Here is a 9584-nt window from a genome sequence, read left to right as displayed (position 1 = left end):
CTTCTGCACCAAGAACTATGGAGAGAAGCAACACTAAAACCTCAGAAGAAGACATGAATGCAACTTCCTTGTTCACAAAATGACAAAAATGGAGTGGCATCAGATTTTAGAGGTTGTAGGATTTTGTCTTTGGTAAAAGTCTAAGAGCCATTTGTCCTGCTAGCGCTTGGCTAATGCATTTGTTTTGGTTGAATTTACCCAGAATGCCCTGCACCGTAGTCCACTTCCTGTGTTTGGAGCCGTCTCCAATCTGCTTGGCGTTCACACATGCAACCAAACCGAGCCTGAGGTTTGTACCAGATGTGGCTGCCATCAGCAGCAGTTTATACAGTTTGGGTTAATTTCTTGATTCTAAGTTGGTGTAGATAAGTTAAAGTTATGTAAAATATTTATATTTATTATAAAGTGTGCAAATGGTTCCGAAGCGGAACCAATGTTTAATGTGTTGTTTCATTCCGGCACATATTTAGTGACGCGCGGTACTCTGTGAAGGGCAGCATGCTTCTGTTTGTTGCTAGTTGATGGAGGTTTCTGGATTACAAGAAGACGTTACACAGTTTTGTATTAACCCTTTCAGGTTGAAGCAGCCAATGAGGTACGCATTTTGTATTTCATTTTGTGTGATAGTTGTCTATTCTCTATGTGAATGTGTTTCTGTAAAAATGTATTTTGTGTTTGTACAGTTCTCACGGCGTAGTTTTTAAATGCCAGTAACAACGAAGAACGTCTTGTGTCGGTTTTCTGCTTGGAGGGATTTACAGCAGAGTTTGCTGTTTTTGTCAGATTACACATTCACACCTCCCCAACCGAACCAGACTTTCTAGACGGACTGGGGTTTGATTAAAGCGAACTAACCATGGCTGTTGTGAATGCACACTTAAAATCCTTAGCATCAATATTTTTGCAAGGTGTACGATCATTATTCCTGCTGAACAATCTGAGGTTATTATTTATGTATCTGTCTGCTGTTGAACCCACAGATTCCCCACTGGAGCTGCTTTAACAACTGCAGAGTGCACAGATCTAAAACAAAGCTAATAAGTTCACATTATGCATACATGTAGGTGGAGGCAGATTGGTGAAATGGGTGCAATAAGGCGAACATAACCCTTCTGTCAACTCAAGTGCAGTTCCAGTGATTAAATACAGGGAGGCTCAAACTAAAAGCATTTATTAGGACTGCTGTAAAACTGGGGAGAAGCCAGAGAGCACAAGTCATGTGGACACAAGAACCAGAGATCAGAGTAAATCAGAGGGCAAAGGGCAAACCGCTGCTGATCAGGACGAGTAAATCCTGAGGAAAATGTCACTGAGATCCCTGAAGAGCCTCATAACAACAGAAAGAGGGCCGAGATCCACTGGCTGCAGATAAAGGAGAGGAGAGGAGGAAGGAGAGGAATTTGATTTGAAGATTTTCATTTATTCTAGTATTTCTGAAGCAGTGGGGAGACTTCAACTGTGTTCTTCTTTTCCTTTTCTTTTTCTAAAAAACCAAAATGAACAATAAGGAACAGAAATTATGTTGTGTAAAAAATATGGTGGATCAAACACCATAAAAAATCTGTTAAATAGTTGCTTTTGGAGCAAAATCTTGGGTTCTTCCAGTTTCATTAAATCAAATTTAATGCTTTTTAAGACCACTGTGAATCAAATTTAAGACCTGTATCAAAAGAAAACTTAATATTTTGTAGGTTATAGATATGGAGGAGGCCCCAGGGAAACCCAGCACACGCTGGAGGGACGATGTCTCTCTGCTGGCCTGGGAACGCCTTGGGATTCCTGGAGGAGCTGGAAGAGGCTGGGGAGGGAAGACTGGGCCTCCCTTCTGAAGCTGCTGACCCCACGACCCGACCGGGATAAGAGGAAGAAGATGGATGGATGGATGGATGGATGAGATATAGCGCCAAACGTTTTTGTACAACACCACAGACATAAGCCAGTGTTGATAAATGTATATAGAAAAAACAAGCAAGCTAGCAAGGGTTTGTTAGCAGCTAGTTAGCAGTAGCGTCAACCGACTCGAGTTAAAGAATAGAATGAAGATGTCTACGTGCGACTCAAACATTTGCCTGACAGAAAAGTAAACTATACATTAAACCGTCCTTCCACAACAAAATTTAAGACTCATGTTACATTTTTTAAAATACATGCAAGACATTTTAAGGCCTTAAATTTAAGAGTCTTTAAGGATGCATAGATGTACATATTCTGTTAGAGTGCTTTCCCACCAGTCATGTTTAGTCCAGTTGAATCAAACTCCAATCAGTTTGTCTGGAAAGTCCGGTTCATTTTGGGAGGTGTGAATGCGTAGTTGACCTAAAAAACAAACTCTGGTCCGCCTACAAACCTCAGACCCGATTGAAGTGAATTCTGGAGCGGTTCAATTGCATATGTGAATGCTAAGCCCTGGGACTGATTTTGTTCGGCCTCTGACTGCAGTTCAACAATAATCCAAATTTTGAGATTTAGCTGAAAAAGTTTCTATGGAATTTTTTTTTAGAAATTGCTGTGTTTCCATTAAGGCAATTTATTTTCCAATTTCAATTTGTAAAATTTTTTGGTCAATTGAATCTCAGCTACTGACTTGATCCTGATCCTTAAATAAACTGAGTTCCCATTATAAATGTGTGCAAAACCTTTTCAATATTCCTCTAATGTCAAAAAACAAATTAAATCAAAAACACAATTAAAGTCACATGAGTTTGTTCACATGATAAATCATTCAAAAACATCATCTTCCAGCCATTTCCTGTCTTCTTTCTCATCATTTCCGCCAGTAGTAACTTCCTGTTGATGACCAACTGACTCGTGTGAAGCGACAAAATGTTTCCAAGGCAGTTTTATGTAAAACAGCCAAAAAGCAACAAAAAAACTCCTTATTGTAACCATTAACACTTTTTATTAACTAATATGAGTTTTTTTTTTTTATTTGTGTTTCAATTTGGAAAATTTATTTTCATTCTTCCAGCTAGTGATTTAATCCTGATCCTATTTCTGTTAAAGATGGACAGAAAACATTAATGTTTCACCAATGATGATAAAACACCATTTCATTTATTTAAGAAAAACTCATCACATGTGAATAAGCAAATTTATACTCATAATTCTAATTTGCGCAATTATACAGTAAATGGAAATGCAGTTATTGATATTTAATGCGTTACATCAGCACAGACTCAACAACATCCCCACTTATTTCAGCGCTGAATCAACTTTTAAACAAATTAATTTAAAAAACAAGCAGCTTCCCAGCAGCCACTGCGGTGCAGACGGGTCTCTGTGAAACCTCCGTTTGGACCCGGGTTCTGTTCGTCTTCTTCTAATTAGGACGCCATAATTCTCCTGCTGGTGAGCAAACGCAGCTCATTTGTCATTTCTGCTGCCTCCTTGTTTCACAGCTGAATTAACGGATCAGCGCCTGATTAAAAAGTGAAACAATCCTCTGAAATCTTCGACGTGATGAAGAGCCGAGCGGCTGCTGTGATGGACACAAACAGTTCAATGCAAATCTCGGTTTTACATGAAGTAAATCCAACGCTTATTAATTTTATCTCATGTTCCCAGAGGAATTGAGTGTTTCATCTATTTATGACCAATCAGTGATGTAAATATGTCCCCTCCTACTATCCATCACTTTTCAAAGACATTTGAGGGATTAAAGGAGATTATTTTATCTCCTTCCTTCATGTTTTCAACTTTAACAAGCTGCCTATGAGTTACAACACAGAAATTAGATATTAAATTAGATATACCAATTTCAATTATTCAGAAAGAAAAGTCCATCATAATAACCCCCATTGATGAATTTGTTTTAATTTTTCCCATCAGTTTTCTAAATTTCCCACGGTGCTCATTAGGGTTGCAAAGAATTAATCAATTTCCGATTTAATACAAATTTTGATTTCAGTCCCAGAATTCTGATTTTAATTTTAGAGTTTCAATTTTAATTTGACAATTCTGACTTTGTTTTCTGAGATTTCTGATTTTAATCTCTGAATTTTCACATTATTGTTCAGATTTATGAATTTTTTTCTCAAAATTATGATTTTAAAGTCAGATTTTTTTTTGTCAGTGGCCCTAATTATCTTCCGTAGATCACAACTGTGAAAATGCAAAATATTTTTGAAATCTACGACACCCTAAATAAAACATTTCACATTTCGATTCAGCGCTACTAAAAGTCTGATAGCTCATATGAAGCAATCAAACCCAGTTCACCCTCTGCAGGGATAAAACTTTGTTATTTATTCTGCACCTTCTGGATCTTTTTCCACCTGATTTCTATCGTCTCGTCCGTCTCAGCTTCTTGGTGAAAGCAGCTCCGTTCTGCAGACGCCTGGCTCCACTTGTCTGAATAACAGGCAGGGTTAGAGTTAACTGTTAGAGTTAACTGTTAGCGTTAACTGTTAGCGTTAACTGTTAGTTAACTGTTAGCGTTAACTGTTAGAGTTAACTGTTAGTTAACTGTTAGAGTTAACTGTTAGTTAACTGTTAGTTAACTGTTAGCGTTAACTGTTAGCGTTAACTGTTAGAGTTAACTGTTAGCGTTAACTATGTCACAGTAAGATATCTGAAGTCTATTGTTCTGTGAGACCACCGGCCGGGTTCGGTCCGACAGTAAACACACTACAAGCTTACAACTGGCTCGAACTTATAAACAATATAATCCATTACAACTATTACTACTGATGTGGAAAAATTACAATAAGGTCACACCTGCTAGTTGTATTGCTCTATGTTTATTCTCAGTTCTTGAATATTCCCATCAAGTTTTCACTATTTGGGTTACATGTAGAAGGTCGGACGCTGTTTTCCACAAACCGGTCCGTTTCCCATGCTTTGGATCTTTTATCCTATTTGTATAAAACTCAAGTGTTTCTCTGCCTAGCAGAACTTTTTCATCCAGACCTTCTTCATTACTGATTGTCTAAGAGCTCAATATATGAATAAACCTGACTGACTGATTTTACCTGAACAGTGATTGGAAATAGTATTTTTTCCACGACACTACATTACAGTTTCAGTACTCTGCCACCCTCTGTGTAATATTAATATCAGTGATACTTACAATAGTACTTTCTGCCAAACTAACCAAATTAGACGGAGCTTTTATCTGCTAGCTTAGACAGACATGTAGCCTGCGGGTTTATTACTTATATTACTTTTATCTGTTTAATCATTTATAGGGGATTTTACTCTTTGTGTTCACTAATTAGTGAACTATGTCAGTAGGATGTCAGAGGCAGCTTGTCCACCTCCCAACAGCAGCCATTTTGTTGATATTTCTCTTGCACATTGGTCATCCATCCATCCATCCATCCATCCATCCATCCATCCATCCATTTTCTATTCACCCTTCGTCCCTAATGGGGTCAGGAGGGTTGCTGGTTCCTCTCCAGCTACGTTCCAGGTGAGAGGCGGGGTCACGGGGTCACCCTGGACAGGTCAGTCTGTCGCAGGGCAACACAGAGACACACAACCATTCACACACACACTCACACCTAGGGAGAATTTAGAGAGACCAATTAACCTGACAGTCATGTTTTTGGACTGTGGGAGGAAGCCGGAGAACCCGGAGAGAACCCACCATGCACAGGGAGAACATGCAAACTCCATGCAGAAAGACCCCGGGCCGGGAATCGAACCCAGGACCTTCTTGCTGCAAGGCAGCAGCTCTACCAACTGCACCACTGTGCAGCCCATGCACATTGGTCAACAATATCAATATACTTTTTTTTTGTTGGTTCTCTTCAACCATGCACTGCGCTTTGTTTGCCTACTAAGATGGTGCAGATCATTTCTGGTTCAGACTAGTAGGAATTTGTACAATAACAAAATATAGGGGTCAGTTCAGGCTGTTGCAGTTCTGACAACTGTGAACTGTTTTTCTTTAAAGTTTAGATTTAGTTTTGTCTTTGCAAAAAAAATTTAAAATCTGCCAGTTTTTTTCTGCAATAAGTTCATATTTTTTGGTGTTTGGAACAAGAGCCTTTTCACAACTCAGAATCAGCAAAGCCCTGCCCATGACCGAGCAACCCAAGGGTACACTGGCAGTTACCTAGCAACCCAAGGGTACACTGGCAGTTACCTAGCAACCTAGGGGAAACTCCAGCATGTTTGGACAGCTGTAAATTCAAGGAAACATAATGGATCACGTTTGGAGCTAAATCTAATATAATTATATTACAATCTGATCAAGAGGATATAAAAAGGCAGAGTCCTGATAGTACAATAAAACTGAGAAGATTGTTTTTATTACATCTTACAGAAACGATTAAAGAGATAATCAAAAAGCAGAAGTGGAGTATTCTCCTGACTGATGTGATTCTGAGTCAGCTCTTTGCTGAACCAGCGTTAATAAACTTTATGAGATAAATTAGTTCATCTTCCATCAGATACTCCACTAACAGATAGTTGGGTTTAAAACAGCAGAGCTCACTGTTAGAACTTTACTAATCAACCACTGGGGCGTCATCAGAAAACCTGATGATGGTGTTGCTGTGGTGGGCAGAGGTGCAAAAAATGTTGCTATTCTTATTTATCAGTTTTTTATCAGTTATTTGTTATGTATTTCTTACATTGTGTGTAAATTGTGAGAGTTATTTTTAAGCATATGCACTGACTGATGGCACTTTTTAAATTTTGTTGTTCTTGTGACAATAAAGATCTTGGCAGGACAAAACTGTAAATATTGACTTGAAGCAGGTGAACTGTTGCTTGATTTGTAGAAATTAGTTTTCATCTTGACATTGAAGGATGTTTTCTTTGAAAAATGCCAGATCATATCAAATATTATTGATTTGCAAAAGCAGAAAAATGATAAATCATCCAATGGGTTGAGTGCAGGGTGAGTCATGTACATCTTTTCTTTTTGATTCTGTGCTTAAAGGATTACCTGTTTGAATCTAGGCAAAGATTTTCATCAGTCCATTTTCCAATAATCCTGTTCAGGCTTGTCTGAGCCGTTCTACAGTTTGTAAAGATTCCAGATGATTTCTCACATTTCTTGTTTACCAAAGCAGATTGTATCTAGCTTTGTTCCACTGCTTTAGCCCTTGACTGAGCTGAAAAAACAAAACACCTTTTAATCACTGAACTCTGTTGGCTTTCTCATTTCACTAAGTGCATCATCCTGCTTTCAGATGCACTGTTATACGTCTTTGAAAAGCAGAAACGGAGCCTCCTGCACAACTAACAGGAATGCAGCAGGTGCGTTCTAGATCAGCAACAAATCACTTGTCCTTTCCAGCAGCCATTGTACACCGCATACAGCAGTAAAACCAGATGACGAAACGTGCTGGAACTCAGCCGGGGTTGCCAGGTAACGCGACCTGATGATGGAAGACTAAAACGTGCAAAAACAGAATTTCTGCATAAAAGGTTCCCTTTAACTTTCATTTGGAAGCTCAGAAAACATTTGCGGTTAATTAGCTGGTTAAGTTTCCAGTGTTTTTCTGTTTTTACAGTTTTAAAACTTTTACTGAAGACTGAATATGATATGAGTTTTACTAATATATGTACTGCTAATAAAAAGTAAAGGCATAAAATGATAAAAACGTAGCTTGCATGAGAAAAGTTGGAACAACAAGGGAATTTGTTCTTCTCAATCGATTTAAGACAGAGAGAAACAGACGCAGGTCGAGTTTCTTCCTTTGTTTGAACCGAGGGAATTAAAAGTGGCTGTGAACCCTGGGCAGCCCACTTCCCCTCTGCAGGGGGTCTGACTTCAATAAGCAGGTCACTCATGAGAAAAGTTTGCAGCTTAAGACTGACCAATGATGCTGATTGATGGTGATGATTCCTTCAGAAATAAATAAATCACCAAACCTTCCATGTGGCAGATCTGAACTGTTTGGACCGGTTTTCTCAGGATAAAACGACTCTTTGATTGAACTAACAAGGGAACAAGTCTTTGAATTAACGTAATTAAATCATGGAAAAGATTTCCACACCATTAAATAGTTTTCTTTCAGATGAAGCATGTTTGTTGAGCTAACTTAATGTTCATGAGTTGGATCAACTTAATAATTATTGTGAAGGAATCACTGTAACATCAGTTGGTTTCTCCAGTGTGATGTGGTGGTGCAGCGGTTTAGCACACTGCACGTTTGGAGGCCTTAGTCCTCAACGTGCACGTCGCTGGTTCGACTCCCGGTGACCTTTGCCACGTCCTCACCCTGACTGCCTACTGTCTCAAAAAAATACGAGCCACTAGCGCCGCAAAAACTCTTTGGAGAAAAAAAAGTTGGTTTCAACTAAATTGCCATTAAACTTCATCAGTAAATTATTTGGTCCAAAGTGTTGCAGATTAGTTGGGCTGGTTCTATTAAATTACTTTGGGTCCAACTATAGTAAATGAGTTGAATCAACCTTAATAAATTATATTGAGCCAACACATTTTATTTAAATTAGAATAACCATAAATAAATGAAGTTGATCCAACATGTTTGCTTTAAATGGGAGTAACAGAGTTACATGGTGCTGAAATAAAGCAAAGTAATCAGGTGGAAAACCTTTCCATGATTTTTTTATGTTCATCCAAAGAGGTATTTTTTTCAGTGTAGATCGACCGGTAAATCGAGAGCTTTGCTTTTTGGCTCAGCTCTCTCTTCACCACGACGGACGGGTACAGCGCCCGCTTGACGGCAGACGCTGCACCAATCCGCCTGTCGATCTCCTGCTCCCTTCTTCCCCCATTCGTGAACAAGATCCTGAGATACTTGAATTCCTCCACTTGGGGCAGGACACCCCCCCTGACCCGGAGAAGGCACTCTATCCTTTTCCGGCTCAAGACCATGGCCTCGGATTTGGAGGCACTGATCGCCATCCCAGTGGCTTCACACTCGGCTCCAGTGAGAGCTGCAGATCACGACCTGATGAAGCCAAAAGAACCACATCATCCGCAAAAAGATTTGATCCTAAGGCCACCAAAACGGATCCCCTCAACACCTTGGCTGGTCCAGAGATTCTGTCCATAAAAGTAATGAACAGAATCGATGACAAAGGGCAGCCCTGGCGGAGTCCAACTCTCACCGGAAACGAGCCCGACTTACTGCTGGCAATGTGGACCAGACTCTGACACCGGTCCTACAGGGACCTGACAAGCTTAATTAATCATCATTTTTACTTTTGATCTCAGAAGAATAAAGTCTGAATTCTGATTAAAATAAAAATCTGAATTTTGGTTTCAAAAAGTCAGAATTCTGTGTGTTAGAAAAATGATCTAGGTTCATTTACTTGTGAGTTTAAGGTAATGTTTTCATATTATTATTTTGTGTGTTTGTTTGACGTCTTTCTTTTGTAGTACATCATTAACTGTTTTTAGGATGTTTGCCTGGAGGCTAGAATCATTTACACATTCCTGTGTCCTCAGCTGATTTGATCAATTTACTATCTTTTTAGCTGCTGATTGGCTGATTGTTTTATCAGCTTCCTGTGAAACTGATTGGTAACGGTCAGCCTCGTGTCCTTGTAAGGGCAGGTCAACAGAAGGTTCCAGATCATCCTGTAGTAAAAGGTCTTTGATCCATTGTGTGAAAAAGCCAACCTCTTTCTTTGTAATCATAATAAAAGGCAGTTGGGGA

At 39.2% G+C, this 9584-nt stretch overlaps 1 long non-coding RNA gene across 1 annotated transcript; it reads left to right on the top strand.

Moving 5' to 3' along the window:
- The first annotated feature begins 216 nt into the window (after window positions 1-216).
- On the top strand, window positions 217-1793 carry LOC122845920. Its single transcript, XR_006373161.1, has 3 exons — window positions 217-289; window positions 471-595; window positions 1692-1793. It is a non-coding gene; the product is annotated as an uncharacterized LOC122845920 (long non-coding RNA).
- The last annotated feature ends 7791 nt before the right edge of the window (window positions 1794-9584 follow it).

Source organism: Gambusia affinis, linkage group LG16 (genome assembly GCF_019740435.1).
Source record: "Gambusia affinis linkage group LG16, SWU_Gaff_1.0, whole genome shotgun sequence".
NCBI classification, from domain to species: Eukaryota; Metazoa; Chordata; class Actinopteri; order Cyprinodontiformes; family Poeciliidae; genus Gambusia; species Gambusia affinis.
The sequence above is the reverse complement of the archived record's forward strand: the minus strand, read 5'-3'. Positions and strand labels throughout refer to the sequence as shown.